At 39.9% G+C, this 20,623-nt stretch overlaps 1 long non-coding RNA gene across 1 annotated transcript; it reads right to left on the bottom strand.

Annotated features, from left to right (window-relative positions):
* Nucleotides 1–4,427: 4,427 nt before the first annotated feature.
* Nucleotides 4,428–7,263, bottom strand: LOC120395257. Its single transcript, XR_005592548.1, has 3 exons — nucleotides 7,125–7,263; nucleotides 6,569–6,719; nucleotides 4,428–4,797 (listed from the first exon to the last, which is right to left on the bottom strand). It is a non-coding gene; the product is annotated as an uncharacterized LOC120395257 (long non-coding RNA).
* Nucleotides 7,264–20,623: the final 13,360 nt, after the last annotated feature.

The raw sequence follows: 20,623 nt of genomic DNA, 5'->3' as shown, positions 1-20,623 counted from the left end.
TATAACCAGGAATCATCTCTGACTTTTCAGAAGCTTTTACTTATACCACAGATGTTTCAAAAAATAGTTCAAGCACAACATCCAGCTAAAGAAAAACAATAACAACAATGTGATGCCTATACAACGTGAAATGTAAGAAACACCAATTGCACTGAGACAACAGCTCAAGGAAGAGATTCTGAAACTATGCAAACCAGATATCATTGAACCAGTGGATTCATCAGAAGGGATTTCTGTTCCTTTTTGCGAGGATACCTAATGGTGCTATCCACACATGAACTCGAGAGATCTAAACTCTGACATTGCTGTAGATTGACATCCTCTAATCAACATCAGTGAAATGCTACTCACTTTATCCTCAACTTACCACCAGATCCCCTCAGTGGAAGAATCCCACAAGTACATAGCTTTCATCACTACAGAAGATTTGTTCCAATTCAAACAGATGCCATTTGCATTAGCCTCTGCAGCACCTGTATTCCAGAGAATGATGCATGGGATCTTTGGAGAGAAAGAATGTTACTTACTTTCAGGATGACATTCCTATGGTATGGCAAAATGAATCCAAACATGACGTCATCCTAAAAAAAGGTTCTAGAAAATCTTCAATGCATGGATTTACCACCAGCAAGAAGAAATGTCAACTCTGTACCAACTCACTGACATATCTGAGACATATAATCTCTTGGAACAGCATACAACCAAAATCAGATTAGTGAAAGCCATTTGTGGTGCAGCATAGTCAGACAACAAGGACAAACTTCTATCCTTCTTGGGATTGTGTGAATACTATTAAAAGTTTGCAAGCAATTTCCTTTGTGTCAGCTCCTAAAAAAAGGATGTGAGGTTTGAATGGGATGAAGCATGCAAAAACAGCTTTAACAAGCTAAAACATGCAATTTCCAACAGCCTGGCTTTTAGCCCTTTTGATTCTGAGAAGCCAACAATGATCACAATAGATACTAGTGATGTCTTGACTCAGCTAAAAAATGGATGAAAAGTCACTATTACATTTGCATCCAGAACCCTGACTAATCCAGAAAAATCCTATTCTGTCATTAAGAAAGAAGCTATAGCATATTTCTGGGCATAAGACATTTCAGACCTGAGCTGTGAGATAGGTGATCTATCTTAAGATCTGATCACAAATCTGTTTCAGCTTTATTCACCACATGAGGTTCAGGACAAGCAACACCAAGAATTGCCAAATGGGCCGCCAAACTAATGGACTTTGATTTCCAGGTGTTGTATCTTTCAGGTACCAAGAACACCACTGCAGATTGTCTGCCTTGCCTGCCCCCACCTTAATCACAAGGGTGCAACAGAGAAAGGTGATGAAGAAATTGTCATTGCACAAATCTCTGCTACAACTCAAAGAGTGATCAGTCTTAGATTAGGCAACAGCTATGAAATAAGACAAGGTATTTCAGTACCTAAAGACTTATATAGTCAACAGATGACATGACAAGACTATGACACCAGAACACTTGCAACCATGTAGACAAGTTTCACGTGAGCTGTTCCTTGTAAATGAAGAGATTTTGAGAATTAACCATCTGGTTGTGCCTACACTTCTGAGAGAACGACTGATTCACCTATCATATGAAGAACATCTAGGGATGATCTAGCCAAAAAACTACTGCAACCAGACTTCTGGTGGCCAGGTAAGGACGAGCAGGTTGAGGAAATAATCAAGAATTATATGGCTTGCACTAGTCGTGAAAACTCACAGGAAACATTCAGCATCCCTCTCACACCAGTTGACTATCCCAACTGTCCATGGGAGAAACTTGCTCTTGAAATAATATGACCATCTGAAGATCAGTCAGTTACACTAAAATTTGGCATATTAATAGCAAACTATTATTCAAAGTAGCTGGAAGTTACATTCACTAGAAAGGTTTCCACTGAAACAGACAATGATTAAGTTAATGTCATCAGTCTTCATTGAAGAAGGATTTCTCAATAAATCGATAACTGACAATTAAAAGCAATTGATCCCTACTGAAATGCAACACTACCTCAATAGCAATCGTATCAAAACACAAAACGGTTTCTTGTTACCATCCAAGAGCTAATGGTCTGGTTGAGAAAACAGACTAGTGAAAGAAAGTTTGCAATTTTCCACTTTGCAAGTGAGACCATGGGAAAAAAAAACTTGACATGAAATGCTGTTTGTTTTCAGGGCCACTCCACACGAAACTACAGGAGTATCATCTTTTGAACTGTTAAGAAGACACAAAGTCAATATATGACCTGCGAAGGGCTCACACATTGTCATTTTTCATCCAGACCGTCTGATTAAACTATTTGTGAATGTGTTAAGAGCAAACAGGAGAAATACAGACAGCACGTAGATTATAGGAAAGATGCTAAATCTCAAGTTTCAAATTGGAGATTTTGTTTGTGTAATGCTTCCATACTGAGTCAAAAAGGGATGTTCAAGATATTCATGTCCTTTGCAGATAACAGAAATCTGAGGAGATTCTGCTGTATTAATAGCTAGAATGAAATGGATCATTTCAATATTGTCTGTAACTCATCAGCCAGAAGAACATTAATGACATCTAGAGTGATGATGAACAGTCTATACTGGCAGGAATTGCTTCACCACCTACTGTTGTTTTTTTGTCATAGCTATTGGTGATATTGATGTTCACTGGTCCAATCTATAGAAGTAGGAATTGCTTCACCACCTAGTCAGGTTCCTCCCTCTTCCAGTATTTGGAGACTTAATAAAGGATTGGAAGAATTTCTTACCAGACTCAAGTGGCAATTTGAAAGTGACTGTTTAAAGTTTTACTGTGGTTGTTCTAAAGGGGAAGGGTGTGTTCTATCTAGTTAGGTGCTGATAGCTATCCTAGTTTATGTTTGTAAGTTTGTTCCTAGGTGGTTCCTACTACAGCTTTGAGTCCATGAATTACAATTCCAGGGTGCACCGGTGGAGGGGGAAGGAGAGAAAGGAAGAATGTGAGCTCTGTGAAAGAGTAAGGTGAATAACCCTTAACTTTGCTGTTATCAATCTTCCCAGGTCTTCCTCAAAAAAAAGGCTCAGTCACCCTTGTGGTTACAACAGCAACAACCCACTTTCAAATTTCATTGTCATACAATTAGTTGACAGAACATGGCATATTGCTGGCAGAGAAAAGTACAACTAGCTAAATGCTAAAGGAGGTTTTGTACTTGTAGGGCCTAAATTATACTATTTTGATATTTAACAATCATCTCTGTTTAAAACTCTATTCTGCATGCAATGTACATATTAAACATTAAGGTATTCTGGGCACTGACGGTCTTTCCTGCCTCCATCTTCACACATTTCATTCACAAAAAGGAAACAAATCAATTCTGGGATATAAAGATTCCTGACTTTTTGGAAATCATGATACAGTCAGTTTGTGAAACCAGCAATGGGCTTCAACAATTTCAAGAAACTTATCTTGAACCTTTTCTGCATAAGAAACTGTGAAGATATGTAATAGCTCCTGTAGAGTTACAGACACCAGGTGGTACCACCTGAGCTTCTTAGATCAGTGGTTCTCAAACAGGTGTCTGGGGCCCCCCAGGGGGCGTCCAAGCAGGGCCAGCATTAGACTCACTGGGGCCCAGGGCAGAAAGCTGAAGCCCCACCACATGGGGCTGAAGCCTGGGTCCCTGAGCCCCGCCACCCAGGACTGAAGCTGAATCCTGAGCAATGTAGCTTTGTGGGGGCCCCTGTGGAATGGAGTCCTAGACAATTGCCCTGCTTGCTCCCCCCTAATGCCAGCCCTGGCTTTTATATGCAGAAAACCAGTTATTGTGGCACAGGTGGGCCATGGAGTTTATAGCATGTTGGGCGTGGGGGAGGGCCTCAGAAAGAAAAAGGTTAAGAACCTCTATCTTAGATCAGCACACTTATATACCCCATTTATGAAGGGAAGCACATCTCTCTGCAAGAGGCAACTGCTGTGTGGAACAACACTGCTTTGATTGCAGCTGGGGAAGAGAATACATGAAAAAGAAACAGAAGGGAAAAGTTGTACTTTTAAAATCCTTTTCACTCTTTGCAATACATAGCAACTCAAGTCTTTTTTAGTTCAAAAAGGAAAAACAAAAAACAAAACAAAAACCTTACAGTGTAGATATTGCTGCCAGTAACTTGGGAAAAAGTAATCTTTTAAAACAATTGTTGAAAGAATTTATGGATTTAGAACTTTATAATATGAGGCTCTTACAGATATTTGCCCGTAGTAGGTATTTTATAAAGCGAGTGAACAAGACTATAAAAGAAGTTTGGATTCTCTCTCTCTCTTTTAAGATCAAACATTTATCGAATGAATACATGGAAAGAGTCAATGGTGAGGAATACTGTAGGCAGTAAACAAAGAAAACCAGACAGGAAATATTGATTTTAAAACCTTTGAACATATTTCATAATCCTTCTGGAAACTTTAATTTGTGCTTTTTACAGGAAGTTATTTAGGTTAAATAAACACTTATTTTATTCTAACTCTGCTTCAGCAACAGTGAGACAAAACAATATTTATACAGCATATTTAGTCTGTGAGGAATTTTCCACTTATTGCAGACCATCTTGTTGCTTTTACCCTGGGCTTTCGGAACTTCCTCTGGAACTTTGAGTACTGCTGTACTTCTTTGGATTTTGCTTCACCTCTCCATTGGATTGCTTATTACTTGACTGAAGAAGAGTTATTTTCCTCAGGGGGTAAAGCTTTTCTTTGTACAAGATATTTAGCAATGGTTCCCATTGAAGGCAGTAAATATTTTGCCTTTAATTTGAAGCTAGACAAATTCAGACTGGAAATAAAGAGTAATTTTTTTTTAAATGGACAGTGAGAGGAATTAACCACTGGAACAATTTACCAAGAGCTCTAGCAGATTATCTATCACTAACCAGTTTTAAGTCAAAATTGCATAGTTTTCTAAAAGATCTGCTCTAGAAATTATTTTGGGGAAGTTCTATGGCCTGCATTACAGAGGAGGTTAGACTAGATGATCACAACAGTCTCTTCTGGCCTTAGAATATATGGGTATATAGACACCCCTGGCTGGCCCATGCCAGCTGACTTGGGCTCATGAAGCTTGGGCTAAAGGGCTGTTTAATTGCAGTGTAGACACTCAGGCTCAGGCTTCAGGGAGTCTCTCTTTTTAATATATAAAAATAATTATTTTCGTAAAAATAAAATAGAATCTCAATATTCTCAAAGAAATATTTGTACTGAAATATTGTTCAAAACACTGTCATTTAAGCTGAACTTTGTTAAAAGTCACTCGGGAAAAAATCCTTACGTTATTTATAATTTTCTTCACCAGAAACTGAAGACTGGGATTTTAGTTCTTGGGGCTCATTTCAGGACACAATGTTTCATGTCTCCATTTTAGATCTTAGTGTTCCCAAAGGAAAATGCTAATACATCAAACAAAATCTTTTCCATTATACTATTCTTTGTTGTTCTGAATATTGGGTAGTGGAAAGAAATAGGTTGGCTCTTTCAGGAGTTGACACAGTAGCAAGCTGGAACAAAAAGTTTAATTTTTAAGATATACCCAATTTTGACTGAAAAAGATGTTGATAAGAAAACAATTCAGATGAAAAGATGGAGAAGGATTTGGAGAAAGAAAATGAGCTTGATGAGTGGGTGTCTATATTGTAAAAGAGAGATACAAATTACAGCTGTATAATGCAAATAAAGGTTTTATAAATTACTAAATAGATGACTTTTGGTTCTAGTTAAGAACCATAATATTTTTGCTACTAAGAGGCACTCTGTTGGCTCAGTTGTGGGGAAAGGGCAATATACTTAAATATGCAGTGGTTGTGGTCAGGAATTAGATGGTTTTGTGAGGAAATTATTTAAAGAAAAGAGTCATTTATAACCAAATGCCACCTTCCTGAGATGCCCTGATGTGCTTACTTAATGATCCAGTAAAGGATTTACACTTTATACAGACTGACAAATCAATTTCTTTTTTATTGTTAGCATCAAGACTTTGTATAGCAAATTATTGGGAAAATGTGATTTCTCCTATGGATCTGTGGTATATTAAAATATGGACTGTCCTTGTAATGGCAAAGCTTTCCACAAGAGAATCATCAAAAAAGAGATGATAGGAGGGCTCCCCATCCAGCAAGCCAGAATCTTTAGCCAGGTTCTGAGTATTAAAAAGGGATAGAAAAGTGGTTTTTAAGGTGGGGTCTGCAGAGCATGTGTAAGGAGGTCCACAAAATGTCTGTGACCTATGTCTAAGATTCCCAAAGAGATCCACTACTCCATTTGAATTTTTCTAGGGACCCACAATTGAAAAAAAATGTTGAAAACCACTGGGCTAGAATAAAATCTGTAAAGTTACTATTATACAATAAACCTGTGTACCTACATGACTAGCACATACCTTCATTGTGCTCGTACAGTAGAACCTCATTTTTATCAATTAACTGGGGATTGAGGAGTTCATAAAATGGGAAAGTTAATAAAATGGAACATCTCAAAGTTACAGGAGATACAGTGTAAATTAATTGTTCAATAATAGTGTACATAACAAATGGCAATACATGTATGCAGTGTACCTGATTTTTCTTTGGTTGAGATAACTGTATCTCGTATTGGCCACCAAATCTCTCAGTCTTTTCAATCATGAACAGCCACTAACATTATCTGAAAGACTGAAGTCACAGCAGCAGAAAGATGGATTTGGCCGCAGCAAAGTGGTTCATATACCTGGCCATTCAGAGGATCAATGTTCATATAATCAGGTGTGCTGCCTCCAGAACAGCAGTTTCCAAAATGCCATTCATTGCTACACTAGTCAATCAGCCCTTACACTGAAACACCATCATTACAGTTACCACTTTTGGGGGTTTTTGACATCAAACATAATTAGGCTATAAATGCATAATTGCGAATGAGCAGTTACGATTACTTTAAGCCTACACCTGAAGACGAGTGACAAATCTCTCTCAGCATATCTCCAAATACTGTACTCAAAATTATAAAACTTTCAATTAGTAGATGCAGACAAATACACACAGCTGTTAAATCACTACAAGAGATTAAAAATAAGAATCTATTGAAACTTGCTGGAGATAGGCAGAGACAAATAAGGAGGCCTCCAAGCATACATACTGTGAATAGAGTAAAAGCAGCAGAATTAGTGATTTGAGTCTAAGCCAAGTAAAAACACTCTTTGATTTTTTTTTAAATACACTGAAAAAGGGAAAGTAGATCAAATAATATGGTTCCTTTAAAGGGGTCTTCCACGGGATTTACATCCTGTTCACACTGCACTTTAAATGGAGCTGATGTTTGTATAGTACCTAGCACAATGGGGTTCTGTTCCATTGCTAGGATTCCGAGGTGCTATGGTAATACTAATAATAAATAACATCACCGTGGTGATTTAAACTAACTTCAATGAGTCTGAAGTTTCAAAGCCTGTGGAGCTCATATCACCACTTACTACTTACAAAAAGATATACTGATCAGGATGTAGCCACCTACATTAAAGTGTATGAGAGAGATAAAGGTCAATTATCTGCTGTAATAAAAAGTAGGGGGGTTGAGGAAACACCATCAGAAACTATTTTCCAACTAAGTGAGCGAGTGTGCAAAAGTATTGTTGCCCCTCTTCTGAGTGGTACTAGGATGTCTAGGGCCTCTCAGGTCAGTTTCCCATTGGAAGAGAAACCAGTGATGCAGAGCCTGGGAATATTTTAAGTGGAACTTGTTTTATTTTCCACACATTCTAGTGCTGGATGGTCACAAACAGTATACAGGCAATCCCTTTTTCCAGAAATATTAGTCTGATGCCTCTTCCCAGTTCCTAGGGAGCAACTATCCTCAGAGAATTGAATATAATCAGAGACCAAAATACAAAGTAAACCCCTGCTGTGCGTATAGCTCCTTCCACCTAGAACGCTGCATAGCTCCAAAGTAACACCACCACACAGCAGGTCTTCCTAAGATTGAATGTTTGCTCACATTGTAACGGTGCCATCTGGTGACACCTGCAATAACAATATATTAGATCACACGGCACACTTAGCCAATTAGGAAACTTGGCAATCCAAGGAAATAATTAAATACATTTAGGGACAGATCATATTTTGCTGTGCACCCAGGGGCCAGGAATAGTTCCATTGAAGAATATGGACAATGATCCTGGTTTGTGCCCTTTTAGACACTAGCTAGTGGATAGGGTGAGATTACATTAAGTATGTGATGTATAGACATTGGTCATTATAAGGGGTCACATCTGACATTATAACCTGAAATTGCCAGGTAACACCAAAAGGAATCTCTTGGGGGTCTTTCAATGTAGCAAGGAATCTTTCCATGCCCTTCAGCATGTTCCTGGTTTTACAAGCCAGAATCTTGCCCATAATACAGTATATCCCCCAAAATGCAGATTAAGTAAAAGTGAATGGTGACTTAAGGCTTGCAGTTTATCAACCATTTAAAACCTTCCACTGAAAGGATACAGAGTTCCTCACAGTAATATAGAAAAAAAAATCATAGATTGTTGAGGTCCAATGAGACAATGTTTCCTATGTTTTTTCTTTCTTTAAGATGCATTCATAGATTTAAAGTAAACCTTGGGTTATGATCAAACAGAAAAGACATTTTCAGGTCTTGAGCAGCTGTTATGGTAAGAATTTTAATGGCACTTTCTTCTGATCAGTTGCTGCGTTTAGACCTGGATATTTTATTACTTCTTGTCTTTCACTGACAGCTGGAATATCGCATATTTATTCCTTCTTTCTCATTACAGACTCAGTTTAAAAATTGCAAGTGTTAAAGTGAAGCACTGAAATTCCTGAGACAATACTATTTCTTGATTGTGGTACAATGTTGATATTAATAACAGTACTGTGAAATATGATACACACTATTTTTCATTGTGTAATGTGATAACAGGCTGAAGTGTTCTTGTCTGCAAATATTCTTTGCTCAGAAGGGCTACAGAAGCAATGAACTCTTGGTTTAACTTTTCTACCTTGAGGCAGAGTGAAATCTAGTAGAATGGAACCAAAGTTAATAGCTTTGCAGTTGAGCTTTAAAGGAACAATGTCGGAATAAAAAAAACAAAAAAACATTACCTCCTTCACAGATTAGATTATTAAAAGTGAATAGTGTAAAAAATGGAATATATTTACCACTTAGATGATTTATACACACACTTCACTTAGTTTAGATAATGAAATCCATTTCACTATCTAGTTTTACTGTTTGGTTTTCTTTGATCTGTAAAGTATGTTAAGGGTTTGTTTTATAAGTTTTAATATTCCCCAGAATCAGTGTCACCTTTTCTTTGTTGCTCATGCAACCACATGTGCCTTTGGATGCTGGTTCCTGCCTGGCTGTCTTTAGGTTTCCAGTACTGGTAGGATTGGGGGAGTTTAAAATGGAGATTGGCCAAAATAAAAAAAAACACATCTAAAGAGCCTCAAGCTTCACCCTGGTTCTGCACTCTCATTGCTGAACCCTACCAGATGCTGTATATCCCTGAGTTTTTGTACCCTTTGGATACAGACGCAAATGTGTGCCTTGCGCCCTGCCATTTGGACCTAAAACTACTTGCAATAATCCCTTTTAACTAATTCTTCAAACTTAGTCCAACTGACGGGTGAATTCCTAGGAGTCTCTCGTTGTCTTCTTTCACACCAAACTACTTCATTTTAAAGTTTATACTATTTTACTGGGAGTTTATGCTCAATGAGATGAACGTGAGTCAAAACCTCTAACTGTATATACACAAACAAAATATAAAAGTACATCTTTGTGAAAGTTAGAAGAAAGAGTAAACTCAATCATATTCAGTAGATTAAAACAGATATAGTGGGCCATCTCTTATTTTTCTCACTCAGACAACAATCACACATTGGTTGCCAGGCAAATTAGAGCAACTGCATGGACTTCAATATGAAATACCAACAAATATGCATGATAAAAATTATGGAGGGAAATCACATTGCCACTAGTAATTTCCAAATACAAAGCTGGATACCTTTACCCTGAATAATATAGAAATAGCCTAATAGTTACTTAAGTATCTGCTGTGGGCATGTATGAATGGAAGTTAGGTGACCATCTTGAGCCACGTCCTCATTCCTGTCTGGGTTATCTCAGATTATCACTTTTTGGGAAATATTTTAGGGCCAGATTTTAAAGGTATTTAGGCACCTAACTTTCCTCAATTAAGAGTCACTGAGATACAATACCAGAGTCATTAGCCCAAGGGCAATCTACACTGCAATTGGACACCAGTGACTCACCCATGTGATCTGAGCTCATGGGGCACGGACTAAGGGGTTGTTTAACTGTAATGTAGACATCCAGGCTTGGGCTGCATCCTGGGCTGTGAGATCCTCCCACCTTGTAGAGTCCCACAGCACAGGCCTCGTCCAAACCCGAATATCTACACTGTAATTAAACAATCCATTAGTCCGAGCCCCACGAGTCTGAGTGAGTACCTTTAATGGCTCTAGCCCATTCTCCAGGCAGCTCCCAAGCTGGTTTGAACAAGGAGAGTCGGGCATCACGTAAATGTGTTAAAGAAGACAGGAGGATAAAGAAATGGGAGCATGGTTGTTATAAGGACAGACTCTTTCAAGCGGGGAGGGCAGAGACAACCAGAGTGGGAGACACAGAAGAGGATTAAGATTGGTTCTGTTCTGCCTATTTAATTTAGCTTGTAGTGGAAGTGCAAGATTAGACAATACTAAAGGCTTGTCTTTATGAATACAATGCACTGTAAAATGGGATGTAAATCTGCCTCACACTAGTCTGCCATGCACAAATTGTCTCTATGGACCCTACTTCTATGCACTAAAAGTTCTGTAGTGATCTACTGCATTTCAAAATGGGGTAGATTAATGGTCAAAGGGAGAATATGCAGGTACCTGCATCCTAGACAGCTCTTCAGGATAAGAAGTTGATATACACAGGGCAGCATACCCAGGCCTGTTAAGAATTGTGAGATTCCATCCCAAGACAGGTAAGGGCAAGAAGCCCACAACTTATGGTGGAGGATCTCAGAGATACCAGAATGGGGACAGAAGTACAATTAGTCCCAGAACCATGATAGTTCAAAAAGTATATATTCTAAAGAACATGTGACTCATGATTATTCACAACATTCTAGCTTTATCTGGTAAACTTATACTTAAATTATATGACATTAAGTAATTCTTTACTAGACCAAAATATTTATGAACATGTGAATTCAGTACTTATGGGTTATATTTATCTATAGGAAAGGTATAACAAAAAAACAGTAGAAGAGCAAGCTTCATCCATACTGCCTCATGCACACACATCTGCATACTGTCCCATCATGGTAAATAAAGCCTAACCTAGAAAATTCACAGTGAAGGACAAAAAAACTTTAGTCTTCTGAACTACATCACCCATGATGCATTCTCAAGTTGAGTTGATACAGTGCATCATCGGAGATGTAGTCTGTGGGTCTAGGCCCAGACAGAATAAATGACGGATGAGACATCTGACCAACAACTCCCATGAGGCACTGTGCCAGCTCATGGAGGACACAACTTAATGTTGAATTGAGCCAAAATGCAATACTTTGACACCTCAAATTTGAAATATTTTGGAACTTTCTGTTCAGAAAAAAAAAATCTGATTTCATCCCAATTCTAGACAAAGACAAAATTTCAAAACATCAGAATTTAGCACAAGATTGAATATCTATTTTTTGAGCAGCTCTAGTATCTTGGTGGTCACCTGCTCCGGCCCTGAAAGGGTAAGGGTGAGGGCTGGGGCTGAAGGAAAAGCCTAGGCTGGTTGGGGAAGGCAGCCACAGATGGGGCCACACCCTAATTAGGCCATAGCAGGCCCTATAAAGGGTCTGCTAAGCTGCAGCTAAGTGAGTCTCTCTCTGGATGTTGAGAGAGAAGGACCTGGCTGTCTGGGAGCTGAGCAGGGTACCGGAGGTGGAGCAGTGCTGGGGAAGGGCAGAGGGAGCTGGGGAGCTCCAGCCTAGCAAAGCCCCACACTGCAGGCTAAGTTAAGGGCCCACAAAAGGGTACTAAGGCTTCAGATGGTCAGCCCAGATATAGGCAGAGGCAGCTGGTCCAACCCCCCTTGCCAATGATGAGTGGTTTATAGACTGCAGTCTGCCCCAGTGAGTGGGGGCTAGATAGTGACTAGCAGTAGCCAAAGACTGAGGCGAGGTGGGGATAGGGGGTTGGAGGTTCCCTGGGGAGGGGAGACCCAGCGAGACTGCAGGGTACTGCATGGGGCAGAACCCTGAAAGAAGGGGCACCAGAATGTCTACCAAAACAAAACTTAGAATAAGGTGTACATAGATGCACAATATGCAAGTTCTCAGTCCCCAATGAATTAAAAGATTTTGTGGATGTGATCTCCTGTTTATAGTGGGATGAGAATCAGCACTGAATTTTTATTTACAATATTTATCATCTAGAAGATCTCTAAACAACAAAGCCTTGTTTTAGTAATTAAAACATGGAACTCAAAATTAAGGTCTGAGTCTATAATAAAATTCCCTCTTGGAGCCTGCATCCCCCTTCCCACTCCCAACCCCCTGGGCCAGCCCTGAGCCCCTTCCTGCACCCCAAGCCCCTCATCCCTGGCCCCATGCTAGAGTCCACACCTGCAGCCGGAGCCCATACCCCCTCCCACACACTGAACCCCTCATTCCCAGTTCAGAGCCCCCTCCTGCACCCCAAACCTCCACCCCAGAACCCGCACGCCCAGCCGGAGCCCTCATCCCCCTCCCACACCTTGAACACCTGCCCCAGCCCAGTGAAAGTGAGTGAGGGTGGGGGAAAGCAAGCAACGGAGGGAGGGGGGATGGAGCGAATGGGGGCAGGGCCTCAGGGAAGAAGCAGGGCAGGGGTGTTAGGGTTGCCAACTTTCTAATTGTGCAAAACCAAACTGTTTCCACCAAACAAACCACTTCATTACTCATTAAATTTACAAGGTTGCTCGAGCAAGGTTTACAATACATTTTCTAGGCAATATTGACTTTGTAACCTTAATGTTATTGTGTCAGAACAAAATGCAAGAAGTGCCATGGGGAAGGTGGTACCTAGAACAGAAAGATTACCTCCCGCCTCCATCTAACCATTTGAATAAGTATGAAGAAATGAATTTATGAATAGAGGGCTTCAGCAGAACTAAGTATTTCCACTGTTTGTTTTCCATCATTTATAAATTTTTCTGCAATTTTTACCATATTATTTAAAGAAATATCGATGAAATTTTTCATCTAAAGAAAACCTTATTTTTCATTAAGAAAGTACAGATTTTGGTAAATGACAAATTTCAAAGATGATTTTGCTGGTAAAATACAAATAAAATTGTTAATTCTGACAAATTTTCATGAAAAAAATCAGTTTTTAAAAAGACTATTTCACGTTTAAAACAAACAAACAAAAAAACTTATGCTAAAACGCTGAGCCAGTTCTAGCCACAAACTTTGCACTTCAGTATTTAAATCATCATCCAGTTTCCTCCTTGCCTTTTCATAATTTGTCATTACTCTAACACTTCTTCATAACATCACTAACCTGGGGATCAGATAGAGGACAAATACTTTTTCATAGAAAAGGAATGATATTTACATAGCTCATCCCTCCCAATCACCATATTAGAGGAGTGCACTCTATATACCCTGTGATGTGGGTGGAGAGGAGAAGAATTATAGTCAGGTACGTGCTTACACACTGGCTCCAGTTGTAGGACACTGTTGTACTCCAGCTACTTCTAGCTGCTGAAATAACTCCTGAGGGCACAAGCTAAAGCAGCCCTGAGACATCTCTAACTTGCATCAGGTATCAAAACACTTCCCAGCAGCCCCAGTATATGAATATGGCAAAAGTGTCACAAAGCCGTCTTTGCCTTTTTGCATCTGTTCCTGCACTGTGTGTAGCTCAGAGCCACAGTCTTTTTCTACAGCTTTCACTGCTTCTGTCCGTGGGAGCTGGATAAGCTGTCCCTAGGAACCCTGTCATGTTTCATAGTTCGTTTGGTAGGTAAGTTCCTGACTTGTCTTGGTGCTTTCCACTCTACCCTATTGAGCTTTACAATGTAAATCGTGGAGAGGAATGACAAATCCCCCTTTTTGAGCTAGCTGGGTAATATTTGGTTTGTACTTTACTCTCTTTATGAGCCTCTTTACTCTCTTTCTGCGAGTACAGCAATTCTAAAACATCAATGCCCCTTTTAACCAGGATCTCAAAGAATTTGTTCTGAAATAGCCTCTCATCCCTAGCCAATCATCCATCTGCACATCGTAATTTGGTGGGTATTTCAACACAGAGTAAAATAAATGAGGTTTTTGCTGCCACCAAATTAACCATTACTTTTAGTTTTTCAGGTTGCCCCCCTGGATTCATTTTTAGATGCTGAGTAGTGTGCTGTAGGCCAGACCCGCTACACTATCTTACCTTTTGGTCCATGACCTCTTTGTACTTCAGATAAGGCAGTTCCCACCATTTACAGGGGAAGGGTTCTTAAACTTTTTCTCCAAAGCATTGTCTCATGGACCACCTGCTTTCCTATCTGCAATCACAGGGCTTGACACAAAGTCCCCTGAAGTCAATGGGAGTCTTTTTATTGACTTCATATGCATTAGATCAAGGCCATAGATACCATCTCATCTCTCACTATGATTCTAAGGAAAGCATTAAATATCTATTTAGTGGTCTTTTAATGATATCTAGCAGATGAAAACAAGAAGGAAAAAAAATCAGCATCATGTATGCAGAGGGCCCTCCACCGTGTACCTGAAAGTGTTCGTCGGAATACTAGTGCTTCATGGACCATAATTTGCACACCACCAAATTTGGGGACAAGATATTTCATACTGTAAAGGACTCAATTTATATACAGAGAAAAATGAAAGGAAATATAAGCCAAATTTAGAAGGCCAGTGAGGTAAATTACTGAAATACATACAGGAATACCAACCTGAGATAATATTGAACTATACAAGGTAACTGTCTCTCACTATGCATAGTTTTGAGAAACTGGAGTTGTTACATCCCAGTAGTAACAGCAATCAAACCTGTAATTTGATCTGCTAATCTGGGACGGACTACAGAATTGACAACCCTTTTCAGGCCTTCAGACTACTCAGCAGATGAGCCTGAAATTTTACTTCTATGCCTTGTCAAGCTATTCTCTCTTCTATGCATTTCCATGGAGACCAGCATAACATTCCATGGCATCTCTCCATGAAATTTAACTATTCTGAAGAAGAATCCTGTCAAATCCAGAGTGCAAGAAAATTCATCAGTAAAGAAACTAACTAAAGCTTTAGTTTTGGGGATTACCTTTGTATTTGTCTTAATTTTCTTCACCAGGGGAAATTTAAAAAGCTTTTTTGTGTGTGGATTTAAATTTTCAGGGTCTTGCCAAAGAATTGTGTCTTTAGGGAGAATCAGGTATCCAAAAGCCCGAGAAGGCTGAATTTAGAATTAGTGCCAGCAAAATTGTTCATAATCTATATGACCTACACTAAATTTGATGGGTTAGCACTTCTGAAACACAGCTCTCTGGAAAATATGGAGATGGTAGTTGTCTACGCTGACGTTTTTGGCTGCTGCCTTATCTTCTTACACATATTAAATAGGATCTTGTTTACCTGTGTGCTATCCTGAAATTTTAAGGGCCTGATCCTAGAAACCCTTATGAATACAAGTAGTCTCATTGACTTGTATGGTATTACTAATATGCATAAAGGACTATGCATACATGTTAAAAGTTTATAGGATCAGGCTGTAAAATACTAATTTCCATCTGTTCTTTTGTGATCAAGCATTTCTTAATAATTAAGATGACCTTTTTAAAACAAAACATATAAGAGCAGGGCTGAGAGTTCATCTGAAGACATTACAGTTTAAAAGGACAGTAGGTTCTGACATGAGATGGCTGGGGTGAGGGTGGATAGCAATGAAAACAAAGACTTTCACACTGAAACTGAGCAGAGCAAAGAAACAGAGCAGAGAATCACACCAGTTCAAGTCCTTCAAATGAGTCCTGCCAAACAGAACAGACTGTCATCCTTATTTGATTGCATTCCCTCTCCCCAAATGAGAGGACACAGTCTGTCCAGGGATCACCCTCACCATGATTACCTATATGAAGTGAGCTTTCCTATTGATCATCTTGGCAATTCTATTTCAGAGATATGCATCATGCCAAATTAAAATATAACTTGGGATGAGTCTCATGCTTCCTAGGAGTGAATCTGCTCAATAAATATATTACCCTACAGCACAGGTCTGCTGTGGAATTAATCTGTGCACATTACTGAAAGCTCCAAAAGCTAACATCAGTTCTTCAGGCTTAAAACAGGGAAAGAAATTAAGCTGACACCCTCACCTTCAGCATTTTTCCTTGTTTGAATATCAATGAGTACACTCTTGGAGTCACATTTTCCCTTGGCAGAACTTTCACTACCATTTGTACATGAGTAATTTTTCTTTTTATACACACCAATATCATTTTGTTCAAATCACATTTATCATTATGGAATGTGATACAGGAAGAGCAAACAGCAAGTGATACTCATCAGCAGCGTCTTTATGAAATGACTGCATATGAAAGATGGCCAGTATGCAAAACGGAGAAAGCTATATTACAATATACTGCTGTTGCTATGGGCCTGCACATATCACACTGGAGCTTATTCACATGGTATGCCTTATATGAGTCCTCTACAGTGAAAGGTCAGCTGGGGGGGAGGAGGTCTTGTTGAACTGAGAACTACAGTTGAGATGTTAGAGCTAACAGTATATTATGAATAATCTGGCATGCAGTGCTGTATATAGCTAATAAAGAGGATTTAAAAAAAAATTGGAAGAAGAAAAGTAGTTCTACTTTCTAACATAAATTGGAACTTCAGCAAGTCATGTTATTAGTGAGCTATAACTGGGGCTTCTGATTGTAACAGATAAACACTGATAAAACAACCTGAAAGGGGAGGGGATGAAATTGGCATCTATCCAATAAACACTGAAAATGGCTACTTGTTTCTAAGGGCTTGTCTACATGGAGCAGGAATGCTGACTACAGGGGTGTGATTTCTAAAGCACAGTAATGCTTTGCTCATTAGTTAGTCCATGTGGACTCTGTTGGTGCCCAATAAGGGTTCCCTAATGTGCTTTGTCATCGTGTTGTTTGAAACAGTACTACATTAAAGTGCATGAGGGAACATTGTGAAGAGATTGCTCATTACAGTAGTGTATACTGTACATTACTCTTTAAAGTATATACAAAAAAAGAAAGCCCTGAACCCCTCCCCCCAATTTTTGGATATCTACTAAAAATGTTGAAAATAAACATGAAACTAATAAACTTTCCAAAACAGAAGTTCTTGCTACAACCCATCTGCACCAAAAAAGCAAATGTAATTCTCTACATGGACCCGAATGCTGGTATAAGAGTGCCTTTTTCCAATTTAGCTTAGGTCTCCTTGGAAGCAGCTTAAGCTAAACTGGAAAAAAAAAGCCACTCATTTCATAAGAAGAGCAGACACATGAGGAACTTCTATAATTATAGTGAACATAAGAACAGCCATACTGGGTCAGACCAAAGGTCCATGAAGCCCAGTATGCTGTGTACCAACAGTGGCCAATGCCAGGTGCCCCAGAGGGAGTGAACCTAACAGGTAATGATCAAGCGATCTCTCTCCTGCCATCCATCTCCACCCTCTGACAAACAGAGGCTAGGGACACCATTCCTTACCCATCCTGGCTAATAGTCATTAATGGACAGGGGCGGCTCTAGCAATTTTGCCGCCCCAAGCACAGCGGCATGCCGCAGGGGGCGCTCTGGTGGTCGCCGGTCCCGCGGCTCCGGTGGACCTCCTGCAGACATGCCTGCAGAGGGTCCGCTGGTCCCGCGGCTCCGGTGGAGCATCCGCAGGCACGCCTGTGGGAGGTCCACCGGAGCCGTGGGACCAGCGGACCCTCCGCAGGTACGCCTGCGGGAGGTCCACCGGAGCCGCCTGCTGCCCTCCCGGCGGCCGGCAGAGTGTCCCCTGCGGCATGCCACCCCAAGCACACGCTTGGAGCACTGGTGCCTGGAGCCACCCCTGTTAATGGACTTAACCTCCATGAATTTATCTAGTTCTCCTTTAAACCCTGTTATAGTCCTAGTCTTCACAACCTCCTCAGGCAAGGAGTTAGTGGCTTAATGATATCAGCAGTATGATCAGAAAACTCTGGTGAAGACAAGCCCATAAGATCACAACTATGAAGCTTGGCTGATGTACTGCAAAGTATAGCATCACCTGCCACCACCACAGGCCTCTTGGTAGGATTGGAGCTGTTCTAGCTCTGCAGACTGCACTATATATAGGTGACACTGGAAAACTTCTGGCTCTGCAGAACATAAACCATAGACAAAACAGGTAGGTGGCACAGAGCAGAGATTACAGGCAGAGCTAGCTGAAAATATTAATTCAAACAATTTTTTAAAATCCAAACAAATGCCTATTTCCAACCTAATTTCTATCACCCCCTCCCTGCAAACATAAATGTTCAAGTTTCAGTCAAATTTTTCAAGTTTGGGAGATTTTTTAAATGAAAACAACCAAATTGTGTAGTGTTTTCAGTGAAAAATTCAATTTTTCTCAGAGTTTTCCATTTTTAAAAAAAACCACCCACAGCAAACCAATAATAATTCCTGAGCAGCAATAATTACAGGCTAAAATACTGAATACATACAGGACTCTGGGACTAAGTCAGATCACATGCACATGCTCCCTCCAAGAGTCTGCTTCTATTTTTCCAGGCCCAGCAATAAGTGGTGAGGAGAGGGCTTCTGAGCCTGGTGATGTTGGATGGCAGAAGGTCCAGAGCTGAAGGGGGTGGTTGTGAGAGATGAAATAGGAAAATGAAGGTTTCTAAGCCTAAAGCCGGGGGACTTGGACATATTTGAGCTAGTAGGGGTCATGTTGGAGTGAGCTAGTGTGGTGGGGTTGGATTGGCAAAGCTGAGGAGAGGGGAAATGGAATCAATGGGTGAATGAGGGTGTGGAAGAAATGGTGGTGAGTGTGTTGGGATGGGATGGTAGGGCAAGTTTGGAGGGGGAGAAGCTAGGGTTGCAGGAAGACAGTAAAAAGAACACAAAGGAACAAACACCATTCTCGCATATCCTGTCTTTTACTGTAAACTGACCCAGCCCTTCTGTTTGAAAGTATGATGGACCTGAGGGGGGACAGTGAGTGGTATAAATTGCTGCCTGCACCTGACCATTTTCTTTGGGTACTTTCTGCCACTGAAAGTGCCATATTAGCCAGTGGCATAGCCCAAGGACCTGGTCTGTGGTTTAAAAACAAAGTTCCTTTGTACTAACTCTGATATGTATTACCATGTTAATTGTTAAAGGCACAGAAGAGAAACATGCCAGAAGTTGCAATTCGTGTGCTTTACACAACAGCTCCAGCATTTTTTAAAATTAAGATTTAAACAAGTTATAGTTTAACAATGGGAGAAACATGGACAGACAGGAAGGGAAAAAAAAGAGAACAATTTAAAAGAAGAAGGAACTATGTGGGCAAAAGATCCATGCAACATTGAGTATCTTTGGAACAGCATTTAACCCAGAATTTTGACTGAATAGAATAAATCATTTACATTTCTACTTCCTTCTATCTGTTAATTGGTTATCACAAAAATTAAGTCCAAATGACAATTATTTCTTTTTAGTACATGGCATCATTTGTCAACAAGCAACCCTCTCCAGGGCTGCCATTTCACTTAGCACACTGCACCAGCTCTTGCACTTCCAGCAATGAAGCACTAACCATTTTGTAATCTGCACTGTACAAAGAAAATACCATGGCTGAGTACTGGTAAGCATGGATGTGGTTCTAGTAAAGCCCAGGATAAACAGCCAATGTCTGTGTTCGAGATATATATGTGCCAGGGTTAACCTACATTCAGAAACCCATGAAACTGAGATGACCTCCTAACTTATACAAAGAGAATGCAAAGGAAATCCTGAAACACCCCCCCCCCCCACCATCCCCAAAGAGCACTATTACTTGTACTCTTTTTTAATCAACATTTAGTACACTAAAGGACCATGCAGCCACTTATTCCTTAGTCACTTTGAGATGCCATGAGTCCCAAGTGGAGTAGGGATGGAGCAGTTCCTGGGCACGGGGACTGCAATTCTCCTCCTTGTACATGGCTGTTTACCTACATAAGGAAGAGGTAGAATCTGACCCATTGAAATCAGTGTCAGACAGAGCAAATTTACCAGACTTCTTGTGATGTATGCTTTTCTTTTTTTTTTCTGTTCCATTCAGATTCTTATACCATGCCTATCTGCATTATATTTGATTGCCTTTTTGTACCACCTAACAGCCACACAGAGTAAGAATTATAGTTTCCCTTTCTGGATGAGTAATCAGTACATTTATATGAGCATTCATATCACAGGGTGTGATTCTGACCTCACATTGGTGTACAGCTGAAATTACACTACTGCAAAACTGGAACATGAGATAAGAACCAGGTCTAAAGATATTAGCAATATCCCATTTACTAATAGTTTCTGAGAAAATAACTGAGAAACATCTTATTTAATTTTAAAGAATATAAAAAGGAGGCTATTGTAGCATC

Source organism: Mauremys reevesii, linkage group 1, assembly GCF_016161935.1.
Source record: "Mauremys reevesii isolate NIE-2019 linkage group 1, ASM1616193v1, whole genome shotgun sequence".
NCBI classification, from domain to species: domain Eukaryota; kingdom Metazoa; phylum Chordata; order Testudines; family Geoemydidae; genus Mauremys; species Mauremys reevesii.
This window is presented reverse-complemented; position numbering and strand designations above follow the sequence as displayed.